Source organism: Antechinus flavipes, chromosome 3 (genome assembly GCF_016432865.1).
Source record: "Antechinus flavipes isolate AdamAnt ecotype Samford, QLD, Australia chromosome 3, AdamAnt_v2, whole genome shotgun sequence".
Taxonomy (NCBI): domain Eukaryota; kingdom Metazoa; phylum Chordata; class Mammalia; order Dasyuromorphia; family Dasyuridae; genus Antechinus; species Antechinus flavipes.
This window is the reverse complement of record NC_067400.1, coordinates 409,889,290-409,901,432: the sequence shown is the minus strand read 5'-3', so window position 1 is coordinate 409,901,432 and position 12,143 is coordinate 409,889,290. Positions and strand designations below refer to the sequence as shown.

The 12,143-nt window shown below is 35.8% G+C and overlaps 1 protein-coding gene across 1 annotated transcript in view; it reads right to left on the bottom strand.

Moving 5' to 3' along the window:
- CWC22 (CWC22 spliceosome associated protein homolog) overlaps positions 1 to 11,046 on the bottom strand; it is a 66,323-nt gene extending 55,277 nt beyond the window's left edge. Inside the window, exon 1 of the mRNA XM_051986111.1 lies at positions 10,950 to 11,046. The gene's annotated coding sequence lies outside the window, so the exon portion shown is untranslated. The remainder of the gene's footprint in view (positions 1 to 10,949) is intronic.
- Positions 11,047 to 12,143: the final 1,097 nt, after the last annotated feature.

Here is a 12,143-nt window from a genome sequence, read left to right as displayed (position 1 = left end):
TTGGACCTAATCAGAGGAACCAATCGACTCTCATATTTCCTTGCCTCCATGACCTAGGCAAGCATTTAATTTCACAAAGGAAAAAATTCCTTCATTTGTAAAATGGGAGATTTGAATTGCAGGACCTTCAAATCCTGCCTGATATTTACTATGTGATCCTTGAAAAGTCAATCTCTCTCAGTTTCAGTTTCAATTCCAGGATCAAATACAAAATCCTTTTTTTGTTGTCGTTGTTTAAATATTTTATGAGTATAACCTTATAGTACATTATTTGTAGCTATGGCTAGAAATGTTCAAAAAATTGTAAACTTCATTTTAATGTTCAGATTTTGAGATATCTTATCACTGAGCTATGATAACTGAGTTTCAAAGAAACTGAACATATTTCTAGTACATGCCACAAGCACTTTGTGATGCAATGATATTTATCTCCTCTACTCTCCATCTTCCAATTCAGGGCATTTTCCCTGGTTGTCCCTGGCATGTCTCTCTTATCTCTACTTTCTGGCCTCCCTGATTTCCTTTCAGCTGAAATTCCACTTTCTACAAGAAGGATTTTACTCCCCTCTTCATTTTAGTGGTTTCCCTCTGTTGATTATTTCCATCTTATCCTGTAAATAGCTGTTTGCAGGTTGTATCCTCTGGTAGAATGTACTTCTTGAGAACAGGAACTGTTCCTTTTTTTTTTGTATCTAAGTAAGCATTTAATAAATGCTTATTGACTAAAATGGGAATAATAATAGCATTTTTTCTCAGAAGGACTGTGAGCATCAAATGAAAAATAGACATAAAAAGAGCTTTGCAAATCTCAAAATTCTGTGCTATCACTATGACTACTCTATACTCAAGACTTTCAGTAGCACATTGCTTAGAATATATACATATTAGAGAAATAATTTAGATTAACTGAAACTCAGCTATCAAAACTAAGTGACAAAATATTGCAAAAACTATCCATTAAAGTTTAAAATTTTTTGAACTTTTCTATACTTGTAAAATATTTAATTAAACATCACATAGAAACATCCATAAACTCATGTTATCATGTAACCACTTATTTAATATTTAGAAGTGCTTGTTTCCAAATGAAAGAAATAAAATGGGTAGGAGAAAATAGGTGTTTTCTTCACTTTTAATTGTAGTTGAGTAGACCCAATTTTAGGAGATAATAAAATGAAAGACTTATTAAATATTATGTTAATTATTAGCCTGATACTAGAACAAAAATAAGAGAGGGTTTTTAAGATTTCTTCACATTTTAAAATCAAATTATCATAGATTTAGGAAGGAAAGTCTAACACTCTTGATTTATAAGTAAGGGAACTATATTATTGTCTTTTATTTAACATGACATGAATATCAATAAATAGGGATTATTATAAAGGGCTAAAACTATGAAAAGGTGTACTTGAATCAGACAATCAAGTATTTCAGGCTAATTACCTATTTGATATGAGACAATGACTCTTTCAGCATAAGTTTTGGATAAATGGCTCTTCTCACCATTGGTGCTAGATGTTAAGATAATCATAGGCAAGGATTACAGGGTGGGGTGAGAGAGGTAAGATTTTGACTCAGGACCAGGGGGAAAAAGATGGAGATTCTGATCCAGAACCGAGAAGAGTTCTTTGGCAAAACTCCTGGAAGTTTGCCTGCTTCTTTCACTCCTCCCCCTAAAGATCAAGGACTTTTACTTATCCTGACTCTGGATGATCCTGAGGCCTCCAGGGAACTAGCTTGGACTTAACAGATTATTATTCTTATACTACTATATACTGTAGTAAAAGTGATTAGCTTGCAGAGCTATCCATAAAAAGCTCCTGTGCAGACTGATTTTTTGATCAGTTGTTTCTATCACTAACTATTAACATCAAAACTTGTGTAATCATCAGCAGCTACTTCCCAGTTCAGAACTATACTACACTGTTTGAACCTAATTTCAGATAATCTTTGAAACTTTTTTTCTGTTCTTGTTCTTATGAATGACAAACTTTAGATAATAACAAGTCCTGAAAAACTACTCATAGATCAAGATTCCTTAACATGGAGTCTGTTTTTAATGTTTCAAAATTTTTTTTCTACCTACACATATATACAATTGTAACATAAAATAATGTAAAAACATAACAAATAAAATGTATTGGCAAATATTATTTGAGATCATTATATATTCACTGAATTAAAAGGAACAATCAATGACGAAAAAGTTGTGGAAATAAAGGTACACAAATACATAGCTAGTAGAATTGGAATGGGTATAACTTCTGAAAAATAATTTGAAAATAGGCAAATAAAGAGGCTAATGTATTCATATCCTGTGACCCTAAGATTGTGCTTCCAGGAATATATTCCACGATAAGAGATCTGACGCCCCCCCCCCCCGCCCCCCAAAAAAAGTTTTGATAAGCAGCAAATTATTTATAGCACCACTTTTCCTGGTAGAAACTTTTATCCTGAATTGGGGGAAAAATGGATGACCATTATCATCTTTTCAGGAATGAAGAAACAAACCAGGTGGTATATGAATGTAATAGAATATTACTGTCCTTCAGGAAATAATTGTGATGAACACAGAAAAGCAAAAAAGACTTACATAAATTGATGTAAAATGAAGTAAAGAGAGTCAGGAAAATATACACAATGATCACAGCAATGTTATTGGAAAGAACCACCACTATAAACAAATTGAAACCAATTGTTGCAAAGTTATGAACCAATCTTGGCCCCAAAGCAAAAAAGACAATTTAGATATGGTCTTTTATGCCTTTGCAGGGGGTGGTTGGATGGGTAAACAGTGTAAAATGCTAAAGAGATTGTTAAAATTTGAGGGGTGTGTTGGTCAATTTTAGTATTAGTTTGTTTTCCCCCTTCTTTTTCCTCCAGAAGAGGGATATAGTCAGTCCTACGCTTTAGGACTGTCAATTCATTCCTTGTTGCTTAAGGTATTTATTTATTTGGTACTGTTAGGTCTAGTACTATAGGCTATCAAAAAAGCAAACAAGCACTGGAAATTACAAAATTATAACTGTAAATCAAGAGACCATCTTTCCCAGAACTTTCCAGCATCCACAGTAATTTCACACCAGAACAAGCATTTCAAGTTAGAAAGATGCTTTTGAACAGAATATTTTAAGTAGATTATATTCAATCACATGTTTTTAGATAAACACCTATTGTAGACTAATAATATCTGGAAAAGTTCAACCCATATGAAAGACGTGACAAAAAAAAAAAAAGGAGAAAGATGGAAGAGCAGCAAGAATGGCCAAGAGAAGTAGACAAAAGCAAAGCAATAAAATGAAGCATATATTAACAACAAAACCTTCAGAACTTTGGGAATTCCAGCAGTCACTTAGAATCCAATATGGTAGCCCTTAAAAGGCAAAAGCAAACTCCAGTTTGTGTTTTAAGTGAGTGAATAATTAAATCTCATATATTGGATCATCTGTATTCTCTGCAAAGTTTCAGGTTCAAATGCAAAAATCATTCATCATATACAACATTATGATAAGTAATTTGTCTTATTATTCATATCATCTACAGAGGCTAAATCTTGGTGAATACGCCCTGTAAATTACAAGAGAATAACTTTGTACCAAAGTTATTTCTGTTATTTTGTCTTTCAAAGAATCTTATAGAATTCTGACATGAATAGAAGACATCTTATTAGAAAAGAGCCTTTAATACAGTATTTTGCTCTACCAAATAAAATGCCATTTTGTAGACAGTCAAGTAGAATGGGATTTTATACTCTCTGTCTTTTGTTAAATTATATGATGGTACAAGAAGTGTGGTCTAGATGACCTTCTTTAACAATTAATATCAGATAGTATTAAACAGAAGTATATTCAACAAAGGTGTTGCTACTATGGAGAAGATCTAGTGCAAAGACCAAATTAAAGGGAATAACCTATAATCTTCAGATGTGTCTAATAACATATGGCTATCTTCCAATTACATAAAGCCCCAGAGCAATTTGGAACTTCCTAAATTAAATTTATAATCACTCAAAAGATCTCAGTGGTCAGAGACAAAATGAAATGAAGAATGTCTTTGTTCTGACAATGATATCCATAATCTAGACATGTTGAATGTGCATCTTAGAATGACCCTGAAAATGTACAATAAGTTGGACCAAGGATTGAAAAGAAAAAAAAAAATTGGCATTAAGAATTACAAAATTTTTTTCACCCCAAATTTCTCATTCAAATAAAAGCCCATCTATTTTAATGACAATATTATTCTGGAGGCAAAACCAAGATGGGGGAATAAAAGGCAGGGATTCCCCTGAGCTCTCCCCCAAACTTCTCCAAATACCATTACATAATGACTTTAAACAAATTCTAGAGCATCAGAATGCACAAAAAGATGTTATGAAGCAATTTTCCAGGCAAAGACAATTTAAATGGTCAGCAAGAAAGGCCTACTGAACCAAGTAAGGGTGAATTGTAGTCTAAAGTAAGTAAAGATCAGGTCCCAGTCAACAGTGACAGCAGTAGTGGTTTCTAGGCATCTATGCCCACAGATGTCAAAAATGACTTAGAAGGTCAGCAAGGAAGATTTGTTTCTCTAGCATGAGAGTGGAGTGCTGTCTCAGCTAGCTATAGCAAATCAGGACATTCCTTGGGAACCACCGAATCAACAGTGGCTACTTCTGGTAGTCTCAGATAGGTAAGGAGTCAACTGGTCAGAAGGAGATTACAGAGGTCTCTTTGCTAGGACTGAAGCAGGGCCCTGTTACTTTGCTCATATTTATATCCAGGCCACAAGGAACACTAGAAGTTAAAGCCACAGTGGAGCAGAAATCCTTCTCATAGTTTCAGGGCAAAAAAGAGTGCTTTTAGTTGCTCATAGACCAGAGCACAAGCCAGGAGAGTAGTAAACACATCTCTTTTTACATCAAACCACACTGGAAGAACTGAAAGCTTACAGGTCCCTAGAAGGATTTCTGAAAGCTCCTAAAACTTGGGACAATGCACCCTATTCCCTGGAAATAGATCCTTACTTTAACAAAGAGTTAAAAGTTAAGTAAGGCTGGGAAAATGAGCAAAAAAACAGAAAAAGATTTTGACCCATAGAAAGTTATTACAATAAGGAAGATCAAAATACACTTTCAGATGATAACAAAGTCAAAGTTTCTGCATCCAAGAAAAATAAGATTTGATCTCAGGCCATGGAAAAGCTCAAAAGAAAATTTCAAAATCAGTTTAGAGAGGCAGAGGAAAAACTGGAAAGAGAAATAAAAGTGATGCCAAAGGAAGTACTACACGCCAAAAAAGATTATCTTAAAAAACAAAATTGGCCAAACGGAAAAGGTATAAAAAGCTCACTGAAGAAAATAATTCCTTAAAAAATCAGAATTTAGCAAATGAAAGCAAAGGACTTTATGAGAAATTAAGAAACAATAAAACAAAACCAGAAGAATGAAAATAGTGTGAAATATCTCACTAGAAAAACAACTGACCTGGAAAATAGATCCAGGAGAGAGAATTTAAAAAAATTATTGGATTATCTAAAAGCCGTGATTAAAAAAAAAAAAAAAAAAAAAAAGAGCCTAGGAAACATCACTTTTCAAGAAGTTGTCAAGGAAAACTGCCCTGATATTATAAAACCAGAGGGTAAAATAAGACATTGAAAAAAAATCCAACAATCACTTCCTGAAAGAGATCCCAAAAAGAAAACTTCCAAGAATAGTATAGCCAAAATCCAGAATTCCCAGGTCAATAAGAAAATACTGCAAGCATCCAGAAAGAAACAATTCAAATATGGTTGAACCACAGTTGGGATAACAAAAAGAGTTAGCAGTTTCTACATAAAGAATCAGAAGACTTGGAATATGATATTCTGGAGAGCAAAGAGACTAGGATTACAAGAATTACCTACCCAGTAAAATTGAATATAATCCTTCAGAGGAAGAAAATGGACATTCAATTAAATAGAGAACTTTCAAGTGTTCTTGATGAAAAGACCAGAGCTGAATACAAAATCAAACCATTTACATTTCTACATGGGAAGATAATACTTGTGATGCATAACAAAAAATTGGGGAGGGCACAAATATTAGTTGAATATGAAGGGATATCTAAAAGAAAAATAAAGTGGTGAAAGAAGAATGTATTGAAATAGAAAGAGAAAGGTAGAATGATGTATATTATCTGCTATAAAAGAGGCAAGAAAAAACTTACAATGGAAGGGAAGAGGGATAGTTGAGGTGGACTGAGTAAACCTTAACTCTCATTAGAAGTGACTCAAAGGGTGAATAACATATGTACTCAATTGGGTATAGAAATCTATCTTACCCTACAGGAAAGCAGGAGGGAAAGGAGATATGAGAAAAGAAGAAAGATACAAGAGTGATAGAAAAGAGGGCAGACTGGGGGAGGGGCAGTCAGAAGGGAAAAAAAATCATTCTAGTGGAAGAAGAGGGTGAAAGAAGAGAGAGAAAAGAGAGATAACAGAGCAAGGGGAGAGAGAGGTAATATGTAGTTAGTAGAAGTAATTTTCCCAAGGCAAAGAACTGGAAACTAGGGACTATTCATCAACGAAGGAATGGAGAAACAAATTGTGGTATATGACTATGACGTAATACTATTGTTCTATAAGAAATGATGAACAGGATGCTCTTGGAAAAAACCTGGAAAGCCTTCCATAAGCTGATGCAAAGTGAAATGTATACAAAGTAACAGAAATATTGTAAGATGATCAGCTGTGAATGAATTAACTATTTTCAGCAATACAAAGATCCAAGAGACTTGTGATGAAAAATGTTACTCATAACAAAGAACTGATTGTGTCTGAATACAGATTGAAGTATACTTTTTAACCTTACAAAAATATATATTATTCTGATGCAAATCAGGAAGCACTAAATTTTCTAGAACTCAAAGTTGAGGAGGAACTAAGTCAACAAAGAAGCATGTAGGAAAAGAATGTTATACAATGTAAACAAATAATACTGAAAACCAGCATAAAGTGTTACGAAATGGTGTATGATAGAGACAATACAAAATCTAATTATACTGTAAAATGTTACATTTTTCTCCTGCTATCCTCTTCAGTTTTTACTAGCCTTTTTCCCAAATGAAGTTTTAAAAATATTTTCTTTCTTTTTTATATATTAAGTCTTATGATGTATAAAAGTTGTTTCTTTTCTTCATCTTTCTTTTTCTTTTGGTTCTAAGTCATTTGTTGGGCTATCTGGAAGGAACCTACATACTCACTCAATATCACAAAATGCAAGTATGCAAGTGACAAGATTGCTAACATTTGATGCTCTAGCAGTTCCATCAAAACAATGAATACAGTAGCAGTACTATGCAGGAAAAGTCTGTAGGGAAATTCTTGTGATTCAATATGTGTATGTTTGGTAATTGGAAATTCCTGAGATGAGAGTAATTTATATAAAATTTATAGCTCTCTCTGCTCTTCTTAGAATTACTATGTGGGTTTTATGATAATACATAAATTGTCATCCTGTCACAAGTAACCAACTCAGCAAGACTATACCTGTACTTTCCTGCACAAGAATATTGTAGAGCAATCACAAAGGGAAGGGGAAAAAAAAAAAAAACATTCTAGCAGAAGGAGAGGGTGAAAGAAGAGAGAGAAAATAGGGCAAGGGGAGAGAGAGGCAATATGTAGTTAGTAGAAGTAATTTCTTCTGAGATTAGGTCTGAGAAGGATTTTCCAATACTTAGTTTAACATAGGACATCTAAATATGGTCCCAGAAAACAGTGTGTTTGCTTTTTAAAGATCATCCTAATTAAATATAGAGAAGCTCAACACTAACAGGCTAAGTTACTTGGCGATGACTTTTTTGAATAAAGAAAAATAAAAAATGGTCTTATCATCCTTTCCAGAAATGAGAAAATTAATATGAATTAATTCAATGAAATAAAGAGATCCAAAAGAAAACACAATGAAGATTACTAAAAGGAAACTAAGCTTTAAATAACTGAAATACTGTTGGTACAATGTTGGATAATGAAACTGTCAGATTAATCATTTTAATTGTTTTTCAATTTCAATTTCAATTTCAAAAGGGAAGATTCAATATAAGGTGGGGCAATAGTTGTTTCTTCCCTACAGAAATGAGTGTGATAAAATACAAAAGGTATCAATCAAACATTATTTTTTTTTTCTGAGATAATTGGGGTTAAGTGGCTTGCCCAGGGTCACACAGCTAAGGAATTGTTAAATCTGAGACCACATTTGAACTCAGGTCTTCCTGACTTCAGTGTTGGTGCTCTATCCACTGCACCCACCTAGTTGCCCCTAAAACATTATTTTTTAAAAGTTAAATTTTAAAACAAAGCAACTTTTGATAAAACTGACACAGCAACATTTGTTATTAATTAAGGTGGAAGAGGTAATGTTATCAAGAGCTTAAACAGGGGTCCTCAAACTTTTTAAATAGGGGGCCAGTTCACTGTCCCTCAGACTGTTGGAGGGCCGGACTATAGTAAAAACAAAAATTTTGTTTTGTGGGCCTTTAAATAAAGAAACTTCATAGCCCTGGATGAGGGAGATAATCGTCCTCAACTGCCGCATCTGGCCCATGGGCCATAGTTTGAGAACCCCTGGAAGATCTAAATTGAATCAACACATTTTGATACTGTAACTTTAGAGAAGTGGGAATAAGAATGGATGGTGAAAAATCTGTTGAATAATATGAATCCAGAGAAAAGAATGAGAACAGCCAGGATAAGTTTCCTATCTATACACAGGATACTTCCAAAATTTGGGCAGTCTTAAACTTTGATTTAAGTTACCATCAACTCATGCCAGGCAATAGACTACTTGGTCTTCCTTACCTTAAGCCTTTCCCCATTCCAGTCTACTAAGAAGACAAAAGTAATTTTTCTTATGCACAGTTGTGACACTACTTAACTCTGGTGGCTCCCCAACATCTCCAGGATCAAATGTGAAAGCCTCTTCAGCTTTCAAAAACACCTACCACCTGTCCTCCTTTTATTTTTCTAGGCTTCTTAACATTTTATTCAATTCCACATTCTACAATCTAGCACCTTGCTGCTTCTTGAACTAGGCATTCCATTCTTTAATTCTATGTCTTTTCACTGGTTATCTTCCATACATAGATACTCCCATTTCCCATCTATCTTATGGTTTCCATCAAGACTCAGCTCAAAACCTATCGTCTCTGGAAGGCCTTTCCTATTGTCTTCCATCCAGACTCCCTTTCTTTTGCCTTCTTTCTGTCATTATCTTCCATTTATATTATATATATTTTGCATGAAGGCAGAGGCCATGTTTTTGCTTTTCCATTTATACCTAGATATAAATGCTTAATAGATGATTGATTCCATTTCTAATCTTAACTCATTTAAATATAAATATGCTTAAACATATAAAGCGCAACTATATATATCTATATATATATATTCAACTACCTTTGAATCCTTGTCCCCTTCTCCTCTCAATCTCTCCTCCCTAAACCTCAATCCTAAGTTAGCTCTGACATCTATTTTCTCTTTTATTACTCAAGTACTCTTTAAATATGCCAAAAAAAAAGTCACACAAGCTGCAACCTAATCTTAACTGTTCCATGATCAAGCATTCTAATCCTTTTGCCCTTCTCTAACAGATTATCCCAGACCCCCATAATTGCTCTAACAAATGCTTTCTTATCTCTTTTTGAGCATCAGCATGTACCCTTCTAAACACCCAGTTTCACAACCTCAGTCATCAGGTCTGCTTTGTCCCTCACCCCTCAAAACCCGTTCACCTTTACATCTTGTTTTTGTCCCCTTCTTAATACTCACAAAGTCATCACCCTAGCTAAAACTCTCCCAAGTTGAAAAGTGAATAAAAAAAGTTTTTTCCAAGCTTCAATTAAATGGTATCCTCCATTACCAGCAGAGAATCCACCTCAGGTGTTTTGTATGCAATTCTTCCTAGTAAAGTTGTTGTGCTTTGTACTTTGTTTTCCAAGAGGACCAAGATTTCAGAGAAATGTAGCCAAGACATGCAAGTAAATTAAAGTGAAGGAGGGCTGTGTAAAGTCACCTGCCTCTTTTCCCTCCAGGGCCCTCTGGGTCCAGTAGCCAAATATATATATCAAGAAAAGTGGAGATGGCTCTGAATGTAATGGAAACAGTGAGCTGGTGCAAAGGATAGAGTATTGACCTAGAGTAACAAATTCTGCCTCACGAACTTACTAGCTGGGTGACTTGGTCAAGTCACTTAACCCTGTTTACCTCAGTAGGTAAAGACAGAAACAGGTGGAAATGAAAAGAGTAGGGTGAGAAAAAAGGGAGAAAACAGAGAGGTGGGGAGAGAAAGAGGGAGAAAAAGGGAAACAGAAGGGGAGTAGAAGATGGGGGAGAGAGGGAAATGAGGAAAGAGGAAGAGGGAGAAAGAGGAAGAAGGAAAAGGGGGAAGAGTAGATAGGACTGGAGGAATTGACCAGGAGAAAGTTAAAAGGGGGAATGGAGACAATGAAAGAATGAAATGAGGAATGGCAGCACAGGGCAAAGGTGAAAAGAGAAGAATGGGCTAGTAAGTTAATAATTAAGTGCTTCCTAGGTGCCACCCTTATGGCTCACAGAAATCCCTGCGGAGGCTGAAGTTGGTGGGGGGCCATCTCTAACTGCCCTGAACTCCTTGATTCCTCCCTCGTGGGAGCAACTAGACACTAGCCAGAGTCCCGGAACAGAAGAGGCCTCCCCGGAACTCCGGCGCTACCGCGGGGAAAGAAAATAGGCAGAGTCCCCTGGCCAGAGCAGGGGGGAGCGACCCCTTCCGCTCCGCCCTGGCGCGTCCCAGCCAAACCGCAGGCACAGACTCCAGCCCCACACCTCAAGGAACTGCGGCTTAGCCGGAACTTCCTTTGAACAACTATCAGCTGAGTCCGAGACCAGCTCCTACGACCGTCCAACCCCACGCCAACTCTATTCCACCATTTCTCACAAACGCGTTCTGTGAATACCTGGAGCTCCAACACGCCGCCATAATGGAACAACACGCAACTTCCGGTTCCCTTGGCCTTCCCGCCCTACCTCAAGAGTGAGGATGAGGGCTTGGGTGATGAGAGCAAGTCAATGATAACAGATATCAAAATCCGAATATGGAGTAGCCGTCGGTATTTTCAGAGCTGGATTTTTTCTTTTTTTCTCGTTTGAAAATAATCCAAAATCCTGACACCAGTCTAGAGAAGCAGGCACTTTCCAAGCAGCCGAACTTCCTACCTCACCAAGATGGTCACTAGAGAAGCGTTGAAGGAAACTACAAGCTCCAGTCCACACCAACGTAGAGAGAGAATTCGCGCGATGCATCGTGGGCGTTGTAGTACCGCAATGCTCGTTGGGAATCAGAGTTCCCTTGTTACAGCTGGGCGTGCTGGCTTATTACGTAAGAACTGTAGTTCTCAGCTTCAAAGCTATCTTGCTGTGATTAAGAAGTGTGATAATCTTGCGGAGATACTCCCGGAAAAGCCTGTAAATTTCTGACAACGTATTTGCTCCGTCTATCTTTTGTAGTTTTCTAACCTCCTTAACCACAAAGCTAAGTTCACAATACAGGAGCACGTGGCAAATTACTGAGGGATCACTAATATCTCAGTATTGAATTGGCTAGAGATTTGACTTGAAGTCCTAGCTTCAAATCCTACTTACTTTACTAACTAGGAGACCCTGGGCCTGTCATTTATTCCCTCTAAAATGAAAACAGTAATCTTAGTGCTTATCTCTGATGACATCATGATTGTAAAGTATTTTGTAAAAGTGAAAGTGACAGTTTGAACAAATTACCTTATATGGGGGTGAGGGGGACTTGTTTTTACTATAACAAGAAATCTGCTTAGGAGTAAAAGCAAATGAAGGAGGAATGGCATTTTGAGGCCTCAAATTATACTATAGTAAGTCAGTAATCATTAAAATACATTTGATATTAGTTAAAAATAGAAAAATCAGTGGTAAAAAACTAGATTAAGAATCAGAAATAAATTCATTTGGAATAGTAATTGATAAAACCAAAACCAGTTACTTACTATTCAGAATTGGAAACTAGTTTGGTAGAAATTAAATTTAGGCCAACATCTTACAAAATATTCCAAAATAAGCTCAATATGTATAACAACCTTAATAACAAAGTGTACTTTCTCTCTCTCTCTCTCTCTCTCTCT